The sequence below is a fragment of the Stegodyphus dumicola genome, chromosome 1, assembly GCF_044657685.1.
Source record: "Stegodyphus dumicola isolate Sdum_Otavi_A_Nest chromosome 1, ASM4465768v1".
NCBI lineage: Eukaryota > Metazoa > Arthropoda > Arachnida > Araneae > Eresidae > Stegodyphus > Stegodyphus dumicola.
The window spans coordinates 139,067,675-139,090,743 of NC_140768.1; the positions used below are offsets into that span (position 1 = coordinate 139,067,675).

At 31.5% G+C, this 23,069-nt stretch overlaps 1 protein-coding gene and 1 long non-coding RNA gene across 5 annotated transcripts in view; both read right to left on the bottom strand.

The window, feature by feature from the left end:
• LOC118205845 (uncharacterized) overlaps window positions 1-23,069 on the bottom strand; it is a 93,309-nt gene that overhangs the window by 67,400 nt on the left and 2,840 nt on the right. Inside the window, exon 1 of one of the 4 annotated variants that reach the window (XM_085821365.1) lies at window positions 4,185-4,341. The exons of 2 other annotated variants lie outside the window; for them this stretch is intronic. The gene's annotated coding sequence lies outside the window, so the exon portion shown is untranslated. Of the gene's footprint in view, window positions 1-4,184; window positions 4,342-23,069 lie in introns of those variants that run through there. One more of the 4 variants, XM_085821357.1, reaches the window with a different exon arrangement.
• LOC146999273 (uncharacterized) lies at window positions 12,148-22,119 on the bottom strand. Its single transcript, XR_015039600.1, has 3 exons — window positions 22,058-22,119; window positions 15,241-15,330; window positions 12,148-12,284 (listed from the first exon to the last, which is right to left on the bottom strand). It is a non-coding gene; the product is annotated as an uncharacterized LOC146999273 (long non-coding RNA).

A 23,069-nucleotide genomic window follows, 5' to 3' on the forward strand; every position in this document is an offset into this window, starting at 1 on the left:
TCATTAAAAATGGCTCTCGATTAAAACTGAATCTTATATTTTACTAAATGGCAACAATTTGGCCCATTAGCGAAAAAATTGCTTTATTTCAATTATTAGTTCAAAGGAGCGTTAGCTCAGAAGGACTATTACTTTCGTCTTCGCATTTTGCTTCGATTCCCTTTTCAAGCTGTTGCCACCAAATATTATCGCCCTGTGTTATATTTAAAGAAATTAAGTAATGAAGAATCTGCATAAATGTATTTTTCTTGAATTGCGATAAAACAACGGTACATAGAGCTATCGAATTTTGAATAACGTAATTCTCCTCCAAATACGGGCATCTGAAAGCCCGAATTGAAATTTGGAATTTGTTTTATTATCGATTTCATATTTTGTAAACCTTTAACTAATTTTTGATTAACAAACTCAAGGATTTCAAAGTGAGTAATGACAACGTTGTAGAGAAAAAATATTTTTATGTCCAGCGCGCGAGACTATGTATCGGAAATTCTAAAGATATGCTCATTTTTAAATTATTTTGCGACATTGCTGTTGAATTGAATTTTATGGTTTAAGTGTGAAGAAAATTATGTTTAATAAATAAACGTTACACAGAAAAAGTTTAAAAAATGGCCCTTTGGGTGTAATGTAAAATCTGAAAGCTTTCAGATTTTTTTATTTTTTTTCCGATTTATATTGGATCTTTATAAGCCACTGCTCGCTTTCAAATCGCTGAAATTCTTAAACAAAAATTCCTTAGATTTGCACATAATATTAGACAAACTGAAAAGAATTTCGAAACTCAAAATTCGCCCTTCCAGACGTAAATTTCGGGGTGAAAATATATGTTCAAAATTTGGTGGCTCTAGATACTGTCGAATTTCCACTGTACGAGGAAGATATGCACATAGAAACACTAATACGTAAAGATTTTTAATTGCTTATTGATAGAAGATTTTTTTATTATTTTTTCATTTTATTACGTATAATCATTGCTAAATCATTCATTGAAAATAAACTCCTAAATTCTAAAAATAAATTAATTTATGATGTTTAATATACTTTTTCCCAACGACTCCTATCGACTTAAAAGAATAAGTAAGATATTGTTCTTTTCTGAATCAATTACATCACTAGTTTGAACATTAAGTTAATTTACATAATCATTATCTTCTCTTGTAACTACATTGTTTACATAAATGTTCTCCCACCGCATTCCTGTTTTTAAATGTAAAAGTAATGTCACACGAAATGCAAAGAAAATGTTTCATTTTCTTTTATTACTACTTCAATAGCAGAGCAAGAATAATTAATATTGTTACGAATTTCGTACATAGGACAGATTTTATTGCATTTATATATGAAATGGTATTTTCCTGTGTAATGTAACGCGAAAAATCTAAAGACAGAAGTAATGCCCGAAAAGTAAAAATACATGGGCGAGCCCATTTAACATTGAGTTAATCTCGGTAATCTGGCGAAAAATCGCCAAGCTGACAACGGTTTTCGTGACTTATTTTGTCGCCAAATTTCGGAGAGAAAACCTAAAAGTCACCAAATGAGGCGACCATTTGACTACATTTTCGTCCGGTCCCTGTAACCCATAATAGATATTGTAATTGAATAAATGTAATTGACCACTATTTTAGCTGTAACCTTAATTCGACCCGCATATTGTTTTCCAGTAATTTCGCGAGAAGTACTAGAAATACCTCGGCAGCCGGTTGAAAACTGTGTAAGACCGCAGAGGGAGCACTTGCCCTTACTTAAATGGTTATTACTGTTGTTAGTTCAGCGTGAACTGAGATATTATCTCCCGATTAGCTTTCCCTTTAGATGAGCTTTATATTGCGTTGTGCTTAACGTTCTTAGTAGTTTGAAGTGTAACAAAAGAATCACTAAGGAGAATCTCCTTAGAGATTCTTTGGTGTAACTACTGATTGTACTCTCCGATACTGTGAACAACTGTACGAATATTTCTGTGGAAAATTCCAGAACTTTGAAATGTTTCCTTTGATAAAAAAAAAAAAAAAAAAAAAAAAAAAAAAATTCATTAACTTATCATCGCACCTGTGTGCATTCAATCAATTACGAAACCGTTCAAACACAGCAATATTTTTATTTTAATATTGAAATGCAATGACACGTTAAGTAAGAAGCAAGTGTATTTTTATCTTTCATCAAAATTGCAATTTCCTGCCGTTACACAGAGCATATTTTTAATGTAATTACAGATAAAAAAAATTAGTTTTCTTAGTTTTTAATAAATTTTAGCTTTTATTGTGTATGGAAATTTTTATCACAATATGCATGCAATAATTTCCATCCTGCTTTCTTAAGTTCCTTTACTTGGGTATGTATGCAGAATTCTGAGTATTTTTAGAGGCTAGACGAAAACAAAATATTCTGGAATAAGAATCTTAGAACTTTTGGAAACTTTGAATATCTAACTTCATATAAGAATAATAAAGTAAATTAAAAACCTTTTTTTTTTAATATTTTTAAGTTATTAATTAAGGCAATATTTGAAATCAACTTTTATGAGATAGCAAATTTAAGAATCAAGTTTTTTTTTTTTTTTTTTTTTTTTTTAACTGTCCCTTTAAATAATACTAGTGCAATACAAGTGAAGTTGAGTAAATGAAATATATTGTTAAAGCTTTAAAATCTAAAATTTTGGTTTCAGCATATACACAGGAAAATAAATACAGTAACAGTTCCTACTTTTTACAGATATTTAAGAATATTTTAAATCAAAGCAACGGTAAAATAGAGAGCTTTATTTCAATAATTAACACAGATGGAATGCTAGATTATTTTCAAAAAATTAATGAGTATTTTAAATCAAAGCAACGGTAAAGTAGAGAGGTTTATTTCGACAATAAAACCCAGATGAAAAACTACGCATGGAATGCTAGATTAATTTCGAAAACATTTAAAAGTATTTTAAATCAAATCAATAGTAAAGTATAGAGGTTTATTTCCCGAATTAACACAGATGAAAACTGCTCATGGAATTCTATATTATTTTTAAAAAAATTATATAGTATTTTAAATCAAAGCAATAGTAAAATAGAGAGTTTATTTCCATAATTAACACAGCTGAAACTACACATGGAACGCTAGATTATGTCCACAGAGTTAGAGTATTTTAAATTAAAAAATTAAAACAACGGTAAAGTAGAAAAGTGTTTTTTTTTTTTTTTTTTTTTTTTCAGAATTAACACAGATGAAAACTACACATGGTATTTTAGATTATTTTCGAAAAATTAAAGAATATTTTAAATCAAAGCGACGGTAAAACAGAGAGCTTTATTTCCATAATTAATACAGATGAAACTACACATGCAATGCTAGATTATGTCCGCAACGTTAAAGAGTATTTTAAATCAAAACAACGGTAAAGTAGAGAGGTTTATTTCCATAATTAACTCAGATGAAACTACACATAGAATGCTAGATTATGTTCAGAAAATTATAGAGTATTTTAAATCAGAGCAACGGTAAAAAGTTTATTTCCAGAATTAACGCAGATGAAACCTAAACATGAAATGGTAGATTATTTTCAGAAAATTAAGATTGCATCAGCTAGAGTCACTACAAGATGATATTTATCGAATATGTGCACGTTCATAGAAATTATAACTGCCATGATTTTCATTTAGAATACTTTTATTGGATTCAGTTTAGAATTTAAGTGTTGGAGGGGGGAATTTTCTTCAAAGTTCGGAGAACACCTCGTCTTAAGATCCAGATTTACCGTGTTTTAAAAATTAATAAATAATTTGGAGACTTCTTAAAACATGGGTCTTATCCAAGTTGCGACAATCGTACAAGTCAATTCCTCACGGGGTTTTTATATCATCAAACATTCCAAATTTTGGAGTTAAAACGTTTAACGCTTTTTAACAGGAAAAAGAGCGAAGGCTTGGAACTGAGTTCTAGAAACCTCTTGAAGAGAAGTAAAATTGTAACTTTCGAATGTGGCGCCAAAATCCCTCAGCTTTCGATAGCTAAAAGTTTCGCTTAATGTTCCTTTTTCTGTGTTTAGTTTTGGGTTATCAAAGTTCCTAAGCGTTTACTAAATATAAGCAAACAATCCTTTTGCCGGTAGGGTTTACGCGCATATACGTGCAAAAAATTACATAACCACAAAGACACACATTTAAACAAGACACCATATGGAAACAAAATTCACTTACCTCACAGTTTAAGTTTTAATGGAAGAAACAGAGTAAGCGCAGTTACTGATCTGAAGTCGCATTTCAAGGCTCATAAAATGAGCAGCAGCAGTGTTACCGGTGAGTCAATAGTCTAAGTTATGCCTCTGAATACATCACTTTCACTTTCGCTTGTATCCACTCGCACAAGGAAATGGACGAATACTCGTTTCCTTATCGGCCTTGTGAATGGCATTATCCAAATGTTTTAATATTTAAACGTCTAGACGTTTCTTTGTGTCTCACTCATATATCTATACCTGCTAACTTTTGGATAGTCACCCTACATTACAATCGGTAAATAATCGTTAGTACCCAAAGAAACCCTTTATTTAAATTCTTTTAATATGAAACTACACCTTTTGGGTTGGCTGGGTAAAAAATATCGATTAAGTTTCTGCTGAATTAGTAATTTTTAATTTTATAGAAATTATGTTAATATTATGTTATAAGTTAATTAATTATGTTATAATTAATTAATTATGTTATAAGTTAGTTTTCCTCCAATAATTTCATCATATATTACTTAATATACGTTTCATTAAGTGCTTACGTATCTAAATTTTTATTTGAAATAAACTACTGTTATTCAACATTAAATAAATACTAAATTTATCTTTATTTATGACATATTTTGTTCACTTGGATAGAAAATGTGTTATTTTTTTTAATTCGTAGACAAAGTGTTAAGGGGAGGGATGCCTTCGTGAAGGACTTTCTAGGGGAATCTGGCTCGTATACACGTTACACGTGGGCAAAACCAAGAAAACGCCCATGCAGCTAGCCTTATCTCATTTGCCTGACAGCAACATCAGAACAAGTTAGGGTTCCCACCCCTCCCGGAAATCCCGGAATTCAGTCGTGAAAATTAAAATTCCCCGGCTCCCAGAAGGAATTTAAAATAAATATTACTCTCCCGGAATATCAAGTTTCTCGAAAATAACGACACAATGCGCACGGACGAAATGGTTGAGAGTATCGAAAATCACACGACCGCGCACAGCAGCCAAAAAACGTCTATGCCAATAACATAATCTCTGCAGCAGGCGATCTACGGTGAGCGGTGAGTAAGCGCCTTACGGGATGAGTGAAGGCCATCTCCCATCAAGATGGCCTTGGATGAGTAGTGGTTTCATGCCGGCATCTCCCCTCACCCTCTCATTTTCAATCTATTCTTTCATTTAGTCTGCAGTTAGCCAGGACTTAGAAGAGAAGGGCTAGCTCATAGAGCTTTTCCCCCTGAAGCAGAAAGTGAGAAGTGATGACGTAGCCATGATGACGCTGAGCGCGCCAATATAATTCACAGCTTGGAAATTAGCGTTTTTGAACCAGCGTTTAAAATGAGCTGTGTGTGAAAGATAGCTATAATTTGGAAAAGGCAATGTTACTGCTTTATGAATTTTAGACTGAACCATTAAAAATTTAATAATGCTTACTCAATTTTAAAATAATAGATAAAATGTGCTACTCTTTTAACATAAAGTTCCGTGGTTTTTTTTATTTTTATTTGCAGGTTTTTTTTATTTAATGCACGTTTATTTCTAATCATTTCTTTATTTGCATGCTAACTGAGAGAATTTTTATGCAGTTTCTAAGATAACTATAATAGCAGCTATTTAAATTTACTCAAAAAACAACTTTACATCGACATAGGTTTAAACATATATGACATATATGGCAACATTTCTGCTAACCTACGTTTGATTTTTTGCCTAATTGTAAATTTTACATTGTTATAATTCTCTTCCGATTCAATATAATAGATATTTTTTAAATAATTTTGTAATTTATACTTATATCTATATTACAATTAAAGAAATGTATAAAAGATTTTTACCTTAATTTTGACAAAATAGCTTTATTCAGAGTACCTAAAACAGTTATTTAATTTTTCAAAAGTGTGAGTAAAGGAAGCAGGTCTTTTTATGCCAATTACTTTGATGTTTTATACTATTATATTTTATCTAGAATGCTAATCTAGCACAAAATCTAATCAATAATTAGTTACAAAGGATACAATAAGAATAACTTTAACAAGTACTTTACAAAATTAGTTTGTTATGTACTTGTCATTCTTGTTGGTACTATTTTGGTACTATTCATAATACCGAAGAGGCCCACCAGCGGCCGAGCGGTAAAGTCGCTGAACACTGGTAGTTCGGTCCGAGGTTCGAATCCCGCGAACGGGCTGGCTGCATGGGTGTTTTCGTGGTTTTCCCCATGTGTAATGTGTATACGAGCCAGTTTTCCTTAGAAAGTCCTCCACGAAGGCATCCCTCCCCTTAGGCAGATAGCCCTAGTGTGTTTTGCCATAATTAAATACACACATACACATAATACCGAAGATATTATCGATTAACTCATAGAAGTCAGATGCTTTCTGATTTCCTGTGGGGTAGAGTATACCTTTTGCGGTACTTTTTGAAAATAATCTTTTCTCTGGAGCGACTTTTTGTCTCTCGTTTCGCTTGACCATTAAATAATTTGGTTTTAGTTTGTGACACAATTTGATTTCTTCTCAATCTCTATTTAAAACCTCTTTAATAATATCAAAATTTCAAACAGTTACATCTTCTAAAACAAATCCTCTATCTAAAACGCGGTTTCTCAGTAATTTGAGGCAGAGCGCGAAATGAGACTCTGATTCAAACAAACTGCACATTTTGAAAAGAACCAACTTAGTCGAGTTTAGAGTCATTGCAGAGTTTTCAATCTATATGCATTTCATCGAAACTGAGAACGCATATTTTTTCTACAGAATACAAATATTCGCCTCTTTCCTTCTTTACAGTCAGAACATTACTTTGAATTCTTGGACTACACTAAAATTTAGAAAACACTAAAAAATAAAATAAACACCATTTCTTTAATTTGATAATACTAGGTAAAGATATTCCATTTTTTTTTTCTTTCCAAAAATCATAGCTGATTTTTGGACTATATGAAATCATAGCTGATTTGGTAAGATGACAGAGCTCTTATGACGATCCTACGTGAAATATTTTCACTAGTCCACCTGATTTTTTTCTTCTTTTTCAGTAATTTTTCCAGTAATGCATTAATCTGCGTCTTTATAAAAATAGGCTTTAGACATTTTTCCGAATTCTCCGATTTGTGCTACCCCCCCCTCCAAATTTCGCTATTTGAGATTTTAATTTCTGATACCAATTTCTGTCTAGATGTCGTCCACCTTCTTTGTCGCTGAACAAACATTCTAAAATTGTTCTTTTCTCTATTTTTCAATACTTTAATACAAGACTAGAACTAGAAGAGAAACACGCTAATGTGACAATCAAAATCGTAAAAAACAACCTTATATTTAGCGCAATATACAATTTAATACAATTAATACAATAATACAATACGCTTTAATACAATTTAATACAATTTTCTAAGGATATTATTTTGTTCTTCAAATTATCAATGCATTCTTGTTTATCCTTAAACATTCAGGATGATCTACATTTTCAATTGTGAGTTTTATTTCAAAATCATTAAAATTTGATTCATTATTGTCATCATGAATTTCGATTTATTATTGTCATCATAATTTACTTTCGGCACAGCATTCCATTCCAACAGTTTCTTTTTGTGGCTATCCAAACAAGCGATTTTTCATATCATCTTCATAAACACTGCATAGAAAATGTTCGCTGCAAATTTTTCCGCTCTTCACATTAATAGAATCTTCTCTTTGACATTTGTGTATCCATACTTTCTTCAAAAGCAAACTCTCATTTGGATCCTTTGGTCCCATGAAATAAAATATCTCATCCTTTCATACTTCTGTAAGTGCTACGGCACGTTACTGCAGCGCAAAAAGCCATATTACGTAAACGATACTTTACAATATAGAATTTAAAATAAAAACTGACTAAAATTACATATATATAAATTATTTTAAATATATACATTATTAGAAAACAGATATATATATTATTAAAATTAATTTGGGATATGTAACCTCTAGAAAATCGTCTCGCAGCTCAATGAAAATACTGTTTTAAACGCGGGAAATCAGGACAGGTGGCATCACAGTGACGTCAGATTATTGCCTGTTACGTCCCCCCACTAGGCTCGCGTCGGCGAGGAGTCGAACAAAGAAATGAGCTAGCCCTTCTATTTATCCCTGGCAGTTAGCTAGCTATCCACAAACAAGTGCGTATTTTGAAATTATTTAAATGCTTTCATAATAATGTCTAATGAAAAAAATGATTCTGTTTCTGCAAGTGAACAAGTACCACAAAGATAAAATATTCGACGTCGTTTCAAGACAAGTGGTTAACTCAATTTGATTGACTCATAGAGAAAGGTAACTTTAACGGAGAATGTAAAGTATGTCGGAAAACGGTTAATATTAAGTACGAGGATGTTAGAGCTTTAACTGGACATTCCCAAAGCAAGAAACACCAGGCGTTAATATTGAATAGGGATTTGTCGCAATCGGTTTCGAACATTTTCGTGAAGAAATCTTCAGAACAAGGCAATATATCAGCAACTGAAATTACTTCAGTCTATCATTGGATTAAACACCATCACACTTTTAATAGCCAGGATTGCGCAAATTGTATAGCACTCTATTTCCAGACTCTTCTGGTAGAATAAAATGTACAAGTATTTGCGACAGTGTGTTTGCTCCTACAGCTCAAAAAATACTTTTAAACGAGATGAAGGAGGCGGAGTTTTTTCAGTTGGGTCTAGAAGAAACTTGTTTTCCTCCCCCGGATTAAGTCAGCCAAGAGGTGGCAACGCTAGAACAAGCCCACGAAATTCATCTTGGCAAGGAGAGCAAGATTGCGCCTGTCGTTGGCTAGAGCACTTGTCTTGAGCACCATTACAGGTCACAATAAGACTTTGCTTAATTTCGCCCCAATTTTGATGGAGAGCATCATCGGGGACGATTTCTAGGGTCTCCAATCTCCTCTTTCCCTACCACAACCTCTCGAGAGGACTTTCGGCTCGCCACATATTTAAAGTGCCCTCATGGCGCAAAGACACTATACACCATGCCTTCTCCAGGATTCAAGTATGGGCCCTTCGTTACCGCAATAGGCTCCCCTAACCACTATACCGTCTGGGCCGTTCGGACAGAACTACCAATATTCAGTGACTTTGCCGCTCGGCCGCTGCTGCACGATAGGTGATTGGTATTAAACTTTTAGTGTTCTTGAAAAATGTTAAAGCTTCTTCCAGACTTTCTTATGAAGATTTACAATTACATTAAAATAAAAATATTTTTCAAGGAGAAAAAAAAGTTTTTTTTTATAACTTGCAAAATATCCCACATAGCACAGAAACATCCTTGGAATATCCCAAGGATGTTGCTCGCGGGATATGCTCACATCCTCAGGACATCCCGGAATATCCCGCGAACCTCCTAAACACCTCTTCCCGAGTGCTTAATGTCACATCCCGGGATATCCTCAGGACATCCTAACCAAGTCCCATCGACAGCGTGCGGGATGTTATTAGGATATGAACTCCTACTTACTACATCCTCAGGACATCCCGGGATATCCCACAAACCTCCTAAGCACATCCCATTATATCCTAAAAACATTCTATCTATGTCCCATCGACAGCGTATGGGATGTTATTAGGATTTAAAGTCCTACTTACTATCATCCCGTAATATCCCAATTTCCTCCTAAACTCATCCTCCTGAGCGCTTAATGTCACATCCCAGTATATCCTTAGGACATCCTATCTACGTCCCACCGACAGCGTATGGGATGTTATCAGGATTTGAAACACTAGTTACAATATCCCTTTAAACTCTCAACTGCTTAGTGTCACATCCCAGTATATATACAGAGGAAAATTCCAGTGAAAGTATGTGAAGGTGTGATGATCTAAAACCTACTTTTTTTACAAAGATAGTCTCAAATCCTTCTCCTATGGTTACTATGGAAAAATCAGAAATGTTGAAAATATTTATACAACTTATTTTGTTTTTAAATCTGAATTTGTGAATATATTAAAACTGAGCAAGGAAATTAAAGTGAATTATTAATACAAAATATTAAAACTGAAAATTTTGCTTTTATTTTTAAGATATAAAAATCTTTTGATCATTTTTAAACATCCAATAGCCCGCAAATTGAATTATTCATAATTAAATTATTTTACAAAATCAGTTTCTAATTTCAGTTAATTTGTATTAAAAATTGAATAATAAAATTAATCTTTATATAAATGAATCATCTTTCTTTAAAACATGTAAGGAATTTATAGTGTTTTGATGACATTGTTGGGAAATTGTTAAAAGGAATAAATTGTATTTTTAAAACTAAATAAATTCCTAGCCTCAGAATAAATAAATATGTTTTCGTAACATGAGAATGCTGCAGGCTTTTTTATATATTTAATATTTAGTTGTAAAAATTTGACATTATATTAACGATTCTTTATATCATTCAAAAGGTAACTCAAGAAGCTCTTCTAAAATTCTATCTTTCTGCTCACACAATTAAAAAAAAAATCTGAAAGGCCTCAGATTTTAGCAGTCACTCAAAGAGGCTAAAAGTTTATGAAGGCATAGATTATCAATAGAGATGGGGCAGTGGAAATAGCCAAACATTTTATAAGATACTGACACCAGAAAGTTATATATCTTCTATGTATTTGAAAAATGAAGAAATATATCATGTAATTATGTAGAAATATTAAAATGTTTTCAATTAGATATATCATGAATTAAATGCATTTTAAATCAATCAGATTAAAAATTTAAAAAATCATTGTTAAGAACTGTGTGTAATGCTTTTAAATAGCTTGGCTTGTTAGTCAATAATATATTAGATTTTAAAGGTAAATATGTTAAATTTTGCCAAATGGCAAGACTTGAATGAAAAGCGAAACAAGTTTACGACTGACGATATGAAGTCACATTTCAAAACTAATAGCCCTTTTAGATTAAAAAAAAAAGTTCTGAATATAATTTGCAATGGTTCATTGGTATTATTTTACGCAAAATTCAGTAAAATGAAATTTACCCATTGAAATCAGTACCAAATTAAACTTTGTAAATTCTAGCGCATGTTAAAGGTTGTCTCATCCAGAATTTTATTACTAACCATTCATTTCAGAGCAAAATAAAACAGTAATTGCCATTTATATGACAATCAATATCAAAAATTTAAATCTGCATTTTACGCAACATAGAAAAACTTCAAAAGATCTACTGTTTACCATGCAATTAAGGCATTTTATTCTGCAATAAACTCTACCAATTATTAATTCCATTAAGTATATTCAGTTTACTCTTTCTGCTCAATATATGCTATGTAAAATTTTCCATAAATTTATTAATTCATTTTATTTTGAGGTGAGCTTTTATTCAACTCTCAATGTCAACGAGAATGTTTAGTTCATTTTTTATTCAGTCTCAAAAGAGAAATCAAAATACGTGGATTTATGTACGTGTATTTATGAATCAAAATACATGAGAAATCACAGTGAGAAAAGCACTACCTTAAACTGTGATTATATATAACAAATGCAGTGAATTATAGTTAAAAAATAGTGAAAATATTTATATTTCTGAACTATTTCATATCTAACATTTTCAGTTTCGCATATGTGGCAATTTAAGAACTTTTTTACGTATACCAATTTTTTGAAATATCTGCAAATTTTTGTATCTTCAAGGAAAGCTTATTCTTTCACCTTTAGTATATAAGTAACGGTAATTTATTAGATAAAATTACTTAATGGGGAACACAGAAAAATATCTAACCACTTACCTTTGTGACTTCATCTGCAGAGAGACTAAAACCGTAGTTCAGCTAAATCTGCTATAATAAATGTTTATAATAATGCTAAATTATGCAATATCTATTAATATGACAAATTTTTGTAAAGCTATTTATTTGGATGAAAAATAAACACATTCAGAAATTTATGGCACTATATTATGATTAACAGAGGAAAAACACTTTTCAAAATTCAAAATAGTTTTTATTAATCAAATTTATCACATTTTATTTGAATTCATGAAAAACAATCTTATATCCATGTATTCTTATGTAGTATGTAAGAACTCTTGATAAATTGGATCTCTGTCATTGCCTTTCACAGCACCTAAAATAAAAAAACACTCACAATTACTATATGTGAATATAATTCATAATTAAATTTAAACAAATGTTTATTAGAATGCAAATTAAAGGAAGCATTTAAAATATTTTAACATTTAGTACCTATAAACAGAGTAGCAATTATTTGATTTTTCGATTACAGTAAAATAAACATGGGGGATGCCTTTTAAAATTTTTTATGTCAGAAAATAAACTCAAACCACCAGCTGAACATATGAGCAGTTTTATCAATCAGCCACTGGTAGGTAACCTGGATACTGAATCAACATATAAAGTTGCCAAGATAAAGAGAGAAACAAAATTATGATAATCACATCTTACCTATTCATAAAACTATTTTAAATTTAATGTGTAGGCAAGTCCAAAAATAGTGAGAATGAATTTATTTTGTAACACAAAGTAAAGTCTTGCAGGAGCAAAAAAAACTTGTCTCATGAGATTGGTAAGTAAAACATAATTAAATGCATCTGGTAACATTTATCTGACAACACATAAGTAATTGTTAGCTACGTGCAGAAAATAAAATCTGATCAGGGGCGTAGCTAGAGGGGGGCAAGGGGGGCATCTGTCCCCAGGCACAGAATCCAAGGGGCGCCAAACTGATGTTAGAACATTTTAGAATTAAATGTTTTCCATCCTTGGCAAGCAGTAGGGGGCACGAAATCTTCAGTTGTCCCTGAGCGCTGAAAACCCTAGCTATGACTCTGACTCTGATCATGTTAATGCAATTTTAAACTTTTGAACTTAACCGCAGAAATTTACCAAAGAAGTACTTGTAACAGTAGTAAATGAAGATGTGGCTAATCTTTACTGTATGGTACACCTTGGTTTCTGTCTGAAAAAAAATCGCAAAGTGGTATTGGTTGTTTGTGAAATGTGGAAGCCCATTGCGTCAAATAAGTTTTTCGGTAACCCTAATGTTGATAATGTTGGCGAAAGTAGCCTTTGGGAAAAAAAAAAAAAAAACACTTTTTTTTTGTCAATAAAAAGGAGTTATTTCTGCAAATATTGCCAACATGTTGTGATAAATTTAGTTTTGGGCTACTTTTTTTAACAGTAAACATTTTTTACGGTCCCAGGTTTTTGGTTCTTACCATTCTTTTCAATTGCTGTGTTTGGTTGCACCGAAGTGGTATGGTCTTGTATTTTGAACATGCTATTTATTATTTTGGTGTGGGTACCATCGTTTGAGTATGTCTGAGGTGACTAAGAGACGAAAAATTTGCATAACATAAGCCTAAACATATGCATGTGAAAAAAAGGTATGTTAAAAAAATGACGTTTCATTTATTTTATGTCTCTGTGTTTTAATTTTTGTTAGAAGATTTGTTGTTTAATGTTTTTATGTTAGGTAATATGTATTTTTGGTAACTTATTCCTCTCTCTTTGTGTATTTTTGGTTGTCTGTGTGTTAAGACAGTGGCGAATTTTTTCTGGTAACTATGATATTTTTAACTTTCTGATTTTCTTAAAGTGAAAATAGATCAATGTGTATATGGACAAAGTTAAGGCAGTGCACAATGCCCAGTTTGTGCAGTTCTCTGTTTTAATAGGTCGATGTGTACATGGACACAGAGTTTGTGTATGTCTTTGACTTCTTATTTTGGTTTTGTGTAGCGGCCACCTTGAAATTGGTGCCGATCTTGATATAAAAAAAGAAACGATTCGCCAAGGGTTACAGTAGAGTAAATTTTTACCAAAGATGTTCTACCATAATCACCATTTCAGTGGTTTAAACACTAGTGGGGCAGAGATGAAGATTTAAGTTTTGTTTACACAGCATGGTGGTTTAGGCACTCCAGCCATTACAGTAAACAAAATTATAATAAACATAGCCACAATAATTGTCTATAAATATTGATGTATAACACTGTATTAACTAATATATTTCTTATGCTAGTATATACATAATCCTAAATTGAAGGGAAAATCAGAAGACTGTGCATGCATTTTCCTTTAACTGAAACATGGATTTGACCCTACAAATCTCAGTCTTACGGGACATGCCACACTATGCAGATAGACAGTAAAAAGTGCTTGTGTTGTTTTTATTTGTTAGAGGTATGAAATAAATATACTTCTAGATTTTAATTTTTTCTTTTCTTGTTTTACATTTGGATAACCTATCAAAAAGTAAGGAATTTTGATATTATTACAATATCGGAGTTAAAATAACCATTATTGGACATGTTAAAGTAATGAAAATTTTAAATTAGGTTAAAAAGTAACCCTTAATGTGGCATATTTTTGAATTAAACTCTATCGACATTAAAAACAACAAAACGTCCCTCTTTATTAAGGACTTTAATTAACTAATTTTAAATACGGAGCTATGAATGAATTTTTTCCCTTGCATGTTATAATAACTGAAACAAAATTACTCTGATACAGTCAAAATTCCTAAATGCAAGTACATAAAATTTACTTTAGCAATTTAAAGAGATGAGACACACTGAACACATGAATAAATATCTATCAAAGAATAATTATTAAATTTGGCCCGTTCCATAGTAAACTTTAACCATTAGATTACATTATTACACCGTGTTATCAGTTTGAAAAGCAAGTCATATGCCAGATCTTGGATGTAAAAGAAATACACAAAATAATATACAGGTTATTGAAAAAGGATGTATACCAATGTTTATAGATATGATTAAATGTAACAGAAAATTTACTGTCACAACCACATTTTTAAATGAAATGTATTATTTTAACACTTTATAATATTTAAGGTATGGCATTAAATGCAACATTATGTGCCTGGACATAAGTTAGTAAATTAAAAAAAATAATAATAATCAAAGAATGAATGTCATGAAAAATTTCAAAAACAAGCAGAATTTAATTTAGAAGACCTTTAGACACTTATGATAAATAAATTTGAGAATTCTTCACCCAAAATTAAATTATAATTAACTAAAACCAGTTTGACTGACCTTCTACAAAATCCTTCAGCTGCAATTTTTTCTAGCTTGAAAACCAAATTCTTCTCCACATGGTAATAACATCTTAACCAGTTGAAATTCCTGCAGAAAGTTTGATAACACAGTAATAGAATTAATAGAATAGAAAAATTAACACAAAAGTATAGAACATCATTTAAACTTAACATTATTACAAATTTTGGTGCTTTCTGACTATCTGCAAAGCTGTGAAAATTGGCAAAATGGTTAGTTTATGGTTCATATCTACTGCTCTGTTCACAAGTAGTAATTCAAATAAGCACTTTATAAGAAACAATAAATTTTAGGATGCACACACACAAAAATATATATATATTGGGTCAATATTCACATATTTTTCATCCAATGGAATACTATTCAAAAATAAAGATTAAATATAAAGCATGTAAATGCATATTCATAGTTTGCTATTATCGTGTGCATACTCTTGCTGTTTTAGCATAAGTTGAAGCTGTGAGGGCAGATAAGAAAATATCAGAATTTTTCATGTATAAGAAAAGATTGCCCTGACAATAGTATCTCAATTGTTTAGCACTGACATTTACATAGCGCATTAGAAATATATAGTAATATATGTATAATAAAAAGATAATTGCATATTATTAATTCATTTTTTTAAATGCCAAACTTTAACAATTCTTTCACATATAATTAAACAGAATGCTTTCACAAGAACATCTAAAATCCATTCTTAACTAAAGAATAAATAATAAAACCATGTAAATTTCTTATCAAGCCCATCATTTCTGAAATGTCTACTTCTGAAAGTTCCCAGCATTTCTCAATATATTATTAAATTACTAAACTAAGCATCAATGATCGTCATGTTCGCTAATGTGGCAATATCTTTTACACTTCTTTGTTACCACAAGTAACAAGTAATATAATAATAATATACTTGTTACTTGTGGTAACAAAGAAGTTGGCTTCAATAAATCTTTAACTGTTACATGCTACATTTGTCTAAAATTTGTACAAATAATAAAATTAAATGAGCTCTTTATAATATGCTCAAAGAAATAATTTTGTATGAAAATTTGTATGTTATATATTGGCTTGATTAATGATTCAGGAAATAACTCGGGTTTTCAAAGTGCTTCCAATAATTCAAATTTCAGCTTGTGTCAAAATAAAATCTATAACACAAAGATAAGCAAATTTTCTTATGAACAATGCATTTTAACATTATTCAATCACTGGCAATCACACAGTACTGATTGCTTCAATAAACATTACTGTAACTGTGTTATTTAAAAGACTGTAATGTTTTAATTATTTCCTTAATTAAAACATTACAGTCTCTTCCTCCTTCTAACACCAAAAGAAAACCCAGATAAGAAATATAAAAATATCAGTAAAAATAAATTATATTATTGAATGACACTTTACATTAATTACACTTATGCATATATTATTTTATTATAAATTATTTCAAAATCAAAGAAGAGAAGGGGGAGAAACTTTAATATTGACATTTCTAAAATGATATAAACATTAATCATTTAGTACAGTTTGTTATTTCAGGCAAAAAGAATTCACTTTTCTGGATAGCATTTATATTTCCATCTCACTTTCAATGAAACATCAAGAGAAATGCATATAATTTAAACACCAGTTTATTTTATTTATCAGACAGATTATGTCAACTCGAAAAAAACCTATCAGTAAAATTCGGTAGTAATAATTCTGAATGTTAGGCAACTTGCAAGATTCAACAAAAATTATCAATACTTTTATTATAATGACAATACTACAATAACATGAACATAAAATTGCATATAACTATAAAATAAGCCAGCATATAATAATGGTGCATTGGTTTCTAAAACAATGGGCTCTATGAAAAAATACATGTATTATGGTAGCTATTCATATTCTTCAGCTTTCCTAATATTCTCATGTTCACTTTACATAACTAAAGTATCTAAAATACAATAAAAATGCAAACAATATTTATGAGAAAATGTTAAAAGCAATCATAAGCATTTGATTGAATGACCATATTTTGTCTTCCTGCAAGTCGAATCTTAAAATGATATGCAGTTTGAAAAGTGCTTAATAAGATTTAAAAAAGGTACCGTTCTGTTATCAGGACCGGGTTCAGAAATGTATTTATGGATGCTTGTATATTTGTATGTTTGTGTGTCTACATATACACATCTATGCACATACTTACGAACACAGGTTCATACATTTCCGATTCTGGTCCCAATAACAGAACAGTACCCCCAAAAAAACTTGAATTACAAACTAGATTAAGATAATGTTTCAACCATACATATTTTGGACAAAACAATGCAAACTCTTATTTTTATACAATTGTTCAAACTATTTAACATAAATTTATTGCTGCAATAAAATAATAAGCAATCTGATCACACATATTATTTTGAAACTGAATGCATAAACTAGACTAAAAAAAATTAAATCATAAACATTTGGATAGCAGGGCAAATTGGATATTTGAAAAGACAGCCAGCCATTGAGATACACGTAATTCACGACAGAATGGTAACAATTGAATTCATAAAGCTGAGAAACATTTAACTGTCAAAATGACATAAATTCGAAAAGCAAAAAAAGGGCACAGCTTTACTATAGCCCACCTGGAATTTTAAACAAAAAAAAATATCACCAAGAGCGGCGATAAATGATATGATCTGGTAACCCATACTATTCGCCAAACGCAATGTAAACAAGAGGATGGAATTACGGTTACAGCTAATTTAGTAGTCAGTTACATTTATTCAATTTCAATACAAATTACCGACATATCCGTTTACTCAAAGTTTAATGCACGTGCCTTGTATTCTTACTTTTCCGGTATAGATTTCTCTTAAAATTTGTCTCACGCTGCGTTGCAGGAGGAAATACAACATTTTAAATTAGAATTCTACTATAATTAATATCTAAATACACAATTCGTAACACTGTTATTGGCGATCGTTTAACGCTCAGATACCGTGAATACTATTTTGTATATATATTTTTGGCTACTTGAGGTGATATTTTTGCGTTTAGTTATTGCTAAACCTTAGTTATAGGAGCCTTAGTTATTGCTTGCTCTAAAACTGCTGTTAGTGATGCTGTAATTAAATATCAGGAGATTATAAAGGAAAATTTAAGGTGGGAGTTTTCAAACAAGCGTAAAATTTTGGAAACAGATATTTTATGTATGAATTAACAATAGAGTATGAACGTTTTAGAGGATTTTTGATGGATTATCGATTATTGAAGGATAACGTTTTCTGTGAAAAATGTAAGATACCATGCTGGTTAGTTAGTCAGAAAAAGTCATCGAATGGTAGTATTTGCAAGATATGTGTGGCTGAGAAATTAACTAGGCTAGGATCTTGATTCGCCTGTAGTAAGCTCAATTTTTCTAGAAACTTTTTTTTTTTTTTTCCAACGCGAATCAGTGGAGTTGCTTATGCGCGAATTTCTGCAATTCTCCGATTTCTTTTAAGTGAAAGCAGATTTCTTAGTATATGAGCAATGCAGAGTCTATTCAATTTCTGATTTTTAAGTAAAAAGAGATCGCTATATACATGGGCAAAGCCAATGCAGTGCGCAATGCCGAGGTTGTGCGCGGTACCTAGTTTGTGCAATTCTAGGATGTTTTTTTTAGTGGAAATAGATCGATGTGTACATGGGCAGAGCCAGTGTAGTGCGCAATGCCGAAGTTGTGCGCAGTGCCTAGTTTGTGCAGTTCTAGGATGTTTCTTAAGTGAAAATAGATCGATGTGTACATGGGCAGAGCCAATGTAGTGCGCAATGCCGAGGTTGTGCGCGGTGCCTAGTTTGCGCAATTCTAGGATGTTTTTTAAGTGAAAATAGATCGATGTGTACATGGGTAAAGCCAATATAGTGCGCAATGCCGAGGTTGTGCGCGGTGCCTAGTTTGTGCAATTCTAGGATGTTTTTTTAAGTGAAAATAGATCGATGTGTAACATGGGCAAAGCCAATGTAGTGCGCTATGCCGAGGTTGTGCGCGGTGCGTAGTTTGTGCAATTACAGAATGTTTTTTTAAGTGAAAATAGATCGATGTGTACATGGGCAGAGCCAATGTAGTGCGCAATGCCGAGGTTGTGCAATTCTCTGATATTTTTAAGGTGGAAATAGATGGATGTGTACATGGACACCGAGCTTTGATGTTTTTCGGGCGAATTTCGTTGTGTACAAAGGAAAACGAGATAATGTGTGATGACGAGCTGTAATGTAATGTATTTTATATGCAATGTTTAACATATCGTTTGTGTATTTTAAATTTGTATTGTTGTTCTAATTGTGAATTATATTTAAGACATCATTTTTCATTTAAATTGTATTTTAATGTTTTGGTTTTGATATGTTTATAATGCTTTCCGACTTACGATATATATCGATAGCCCGACGATCTACTCAACAGTAGCAAAACTGTAAATTTTGACCCTATAAGTAACTTTTACCTCATTATTATAATACGTAATGTTTGCAAACGTAATCGTACTTGATAATGTGAGTTCTTTGATAATACAGTGTCTCACAAAAGTGATGGGATACTTGTGCTTTACAAAAGGAAACTGTAATAAAATAAATTAAAAAAACATGTAAAAATTTTTTGTGGGTGTGTTTCATACTTAAATTTAGTAACAATTATTACATCACATACATTTTCTCAAAATATTAATTTAATAAAAATACAATTGTTTAGAACGGAGCAAAAAATGGTTCACATAAGTGATGGGACAGCATTAGATACTACTACGTACTATGCAACAAAAATATTTTTGGGGATTTTTATTTTTACGCAAAGCAATTGGCAATAATTTATCGCAATCGTCTGCAGTATTTCTCTCCAGTTTGTTTTGGAATTTTTGTGTTTTTTATCTCTGTGCAGCCATGAATGCTAAACGAAAAGGAACTTTGCCTGAAATTCGAAAATTAGTTATTAAGTTGCATATTGAACGTGGAAATTCTATTAGAGAAATTGCTAAAACCATTAACCTGAGTCATTCAACAGTTTTTAATATCATTAAACGATATAAAAAGAATCATATGATTCAGGATAATCAAGACCTGGCCGACCATCAAAGCTATCCAATGGACTAAAGCGAATTATCGTTCGAAATATTAAAAAAAATCCAAGAATGAGTGCTCCCAAAGTTGCTGCTGATTTACAAGCATTATCTGGAGTAATTGTTAATCCTGAGACTATTGGAAGAGTAATTCGATTTGCTGGATATCACGGTAGAGCAGCCAGGAAAACATTCTTCGTGAGTGAAAAGAATAGAAACCTCAGACTGGCTTTCGCAAAATCCAACATAAATAAGAATTCTGATTACTGGAATGAAGTTATATTTGCTGATGAGAGTAAATTTAATATATTTGATTCTGACGGTAAAATCTTGGTGTGGAGAAAACCCAGGAAAGAATTTCGCAAACACACCATTTCTTCAAAACAACAATTAAAATCGGTGCTTCAAGAAGAATGGGGTAAAATCACTCCAGAAATCGCAAAAAAATTAGTCGAATTCATCCCAAGAAGATTAAATCATGTTTTAAAAGTAAAAGGAAATCCAACAAAATATTAAAACCTTTTATAAAGTAAAATTTTTGGATAAATATTTGATGGAAAAGTAAGTGTCCCATCACTTATGTGAGCCATTTTTTGCTCCGTTCTAAACAATTGTATTTTTATTAAATTGATATTTCTAAACAATTGTATTTTTATTAAATTGATATTTCTAAACAATTGTATTTTTATTAAATTGACCTCGGCATTGCGCACTGCATTGGCTTTTGTAAAGCACAAGTGTCCCATCACTTTTGTGAGACACTCTATGTGTGTGTGTATGTGAAGCATTGCTTAGTGTTCCTAATTTGTAGTATTTATTTTCTTATAATATTTTCTTTCATTGCGAGAAATTAAATTTTTTATTTATTTATTTGTAGAATTCTAGTATGCCTGCCTACAAAGAATATAATGTGATTTAGAAATTTAAGAACCTGTTTTTCATTAATGTGAAGTTTAAAATTTTTAGAAAATAATGAAAATTGTCTACTTACTGGTATATAAGGGATTATGTTGTTACGTAGCAAAACGTTAATTTGTAAATATGATAAAATTGATATGTTCCAGAGTATTAATTAAAAAATACTTTTTTTATTTGTATAAATGCTAAAGCTTAAAAATCTTTGAAAATATGGAAGCTGTATGAAATACAAGTATGAGAGACTGCGACGTTCTTTATCGTTGTAATAACTGGTAGAATTCGCTTACTGTATCATGATAATTTTAAATATAAATAATTTATTATACTTATTTTCAGTTACGCCTAAGCTCAGAAATGTAAATTTAAAGAATTTGATGTTAATTTACAATAATAAACAATTCATTAATTTTTTTAAAGAGAAAATACAAATTACGCGTAGCATGGAGAATACATTGTGACGTCACACCAAATTATTTATTAAAGGTGAAATAGCTAAAGGTTTCCGGTATTGTTTTTAAAATTACATCCTTTTAAAATTAATCATTTTTATTAATCATTTCTTAATATTTCTTTCTCTGAAAACCGTGTATAATAGTCGTAAACTTATTTCTATTATCCACGATTTCTGGTGAAATCAAGATGGCCCCCATTTTTTTAAACACGGAGTTTCGTCGAAAATCTGGATGGCAACCATTTTTCAAAACAACGTATTTCATGTGCTTTGGCGCCAAACCAAATTCGCCAAACTTTGAAGGTGGGCTATACTAAAGCTGTTCCAAAAAAAGTAAACATACAAGTATTGCAACTGAACTTACCTTTCATGCAACAAAAAATATCCATACAAGTTAACCTCATGGCGCAGCCATTTTGGATTTCGTTTCAAATCAGACAGATGTTTACGGATTTGCGGAAGAATACGAGGAACTAGTAGTTTGCCGGATACAATGTGCAATGACGCGAAAGAATATAGTTCTGTAGAACTTCATACATTATTCCGTAATAAACAGTACTATTTCCTCATTTTTTCTTTATCTAATTAATTAATTAATAGGGAAATAGTTAAATAATGCCGAATTCATTTTTAATGAAATGTAAAATTTTGCATGTATGGGACGACCACCTTCCGTCCAATATTTCTGAGAATATAAACAAATATCTGAGAATCTGAGAGTATTAGTAAATAAATATATAGAATATCGCCTCTCAAACGACCACTTCTGAAAGTGACCAATAGTTCTGAGATTATAAATAAATATTGATATTAAGCATTATTTCTATAAGACGACCATCTCTATATAAGACCAAAGTTTCTAGAATCTTGGATAGTCATCAGAGATGTATCTTTACTGCGAAATTATCGCACAACTGTAATTCAATATCAACAACAGATCGCGCGATTGAAAAACATTTTCTGTCCTGTAATTAGAGGAAAAAAATTTTCCTTATGAAGTATTTCTCCCGCTCTCCTAGCGTGCCTTCGTGGTGTAATAGTTCTGCACGCTGGGCCGGTATTTCAGAGGTCCGTGGTTCGATTCACGGCGAAGGCGGTTGCTAATTTTTCATCTCTACGGCTTCCCAAAAAATCCTAATGTCTCTACAGTGGCGCCCGAACTAAAAAGGTGTGGGATGAGGTATATCTACACCCAGGATTTAGTGATGGATCCCCTTAAAAAAAATATCGGCCTTTAAAAAGAGAAGTAATATAAGGTATTTCTCCCGCTTTCCTAGCGTGTCTTCGGCCCACCAGCGGCCGAGCGGTAAAGTCGCTGAACCCTGGTAGTGCGATCCGAGGTTCGAATCCCGCGAACGGGCTGGCTGCATGGGTGT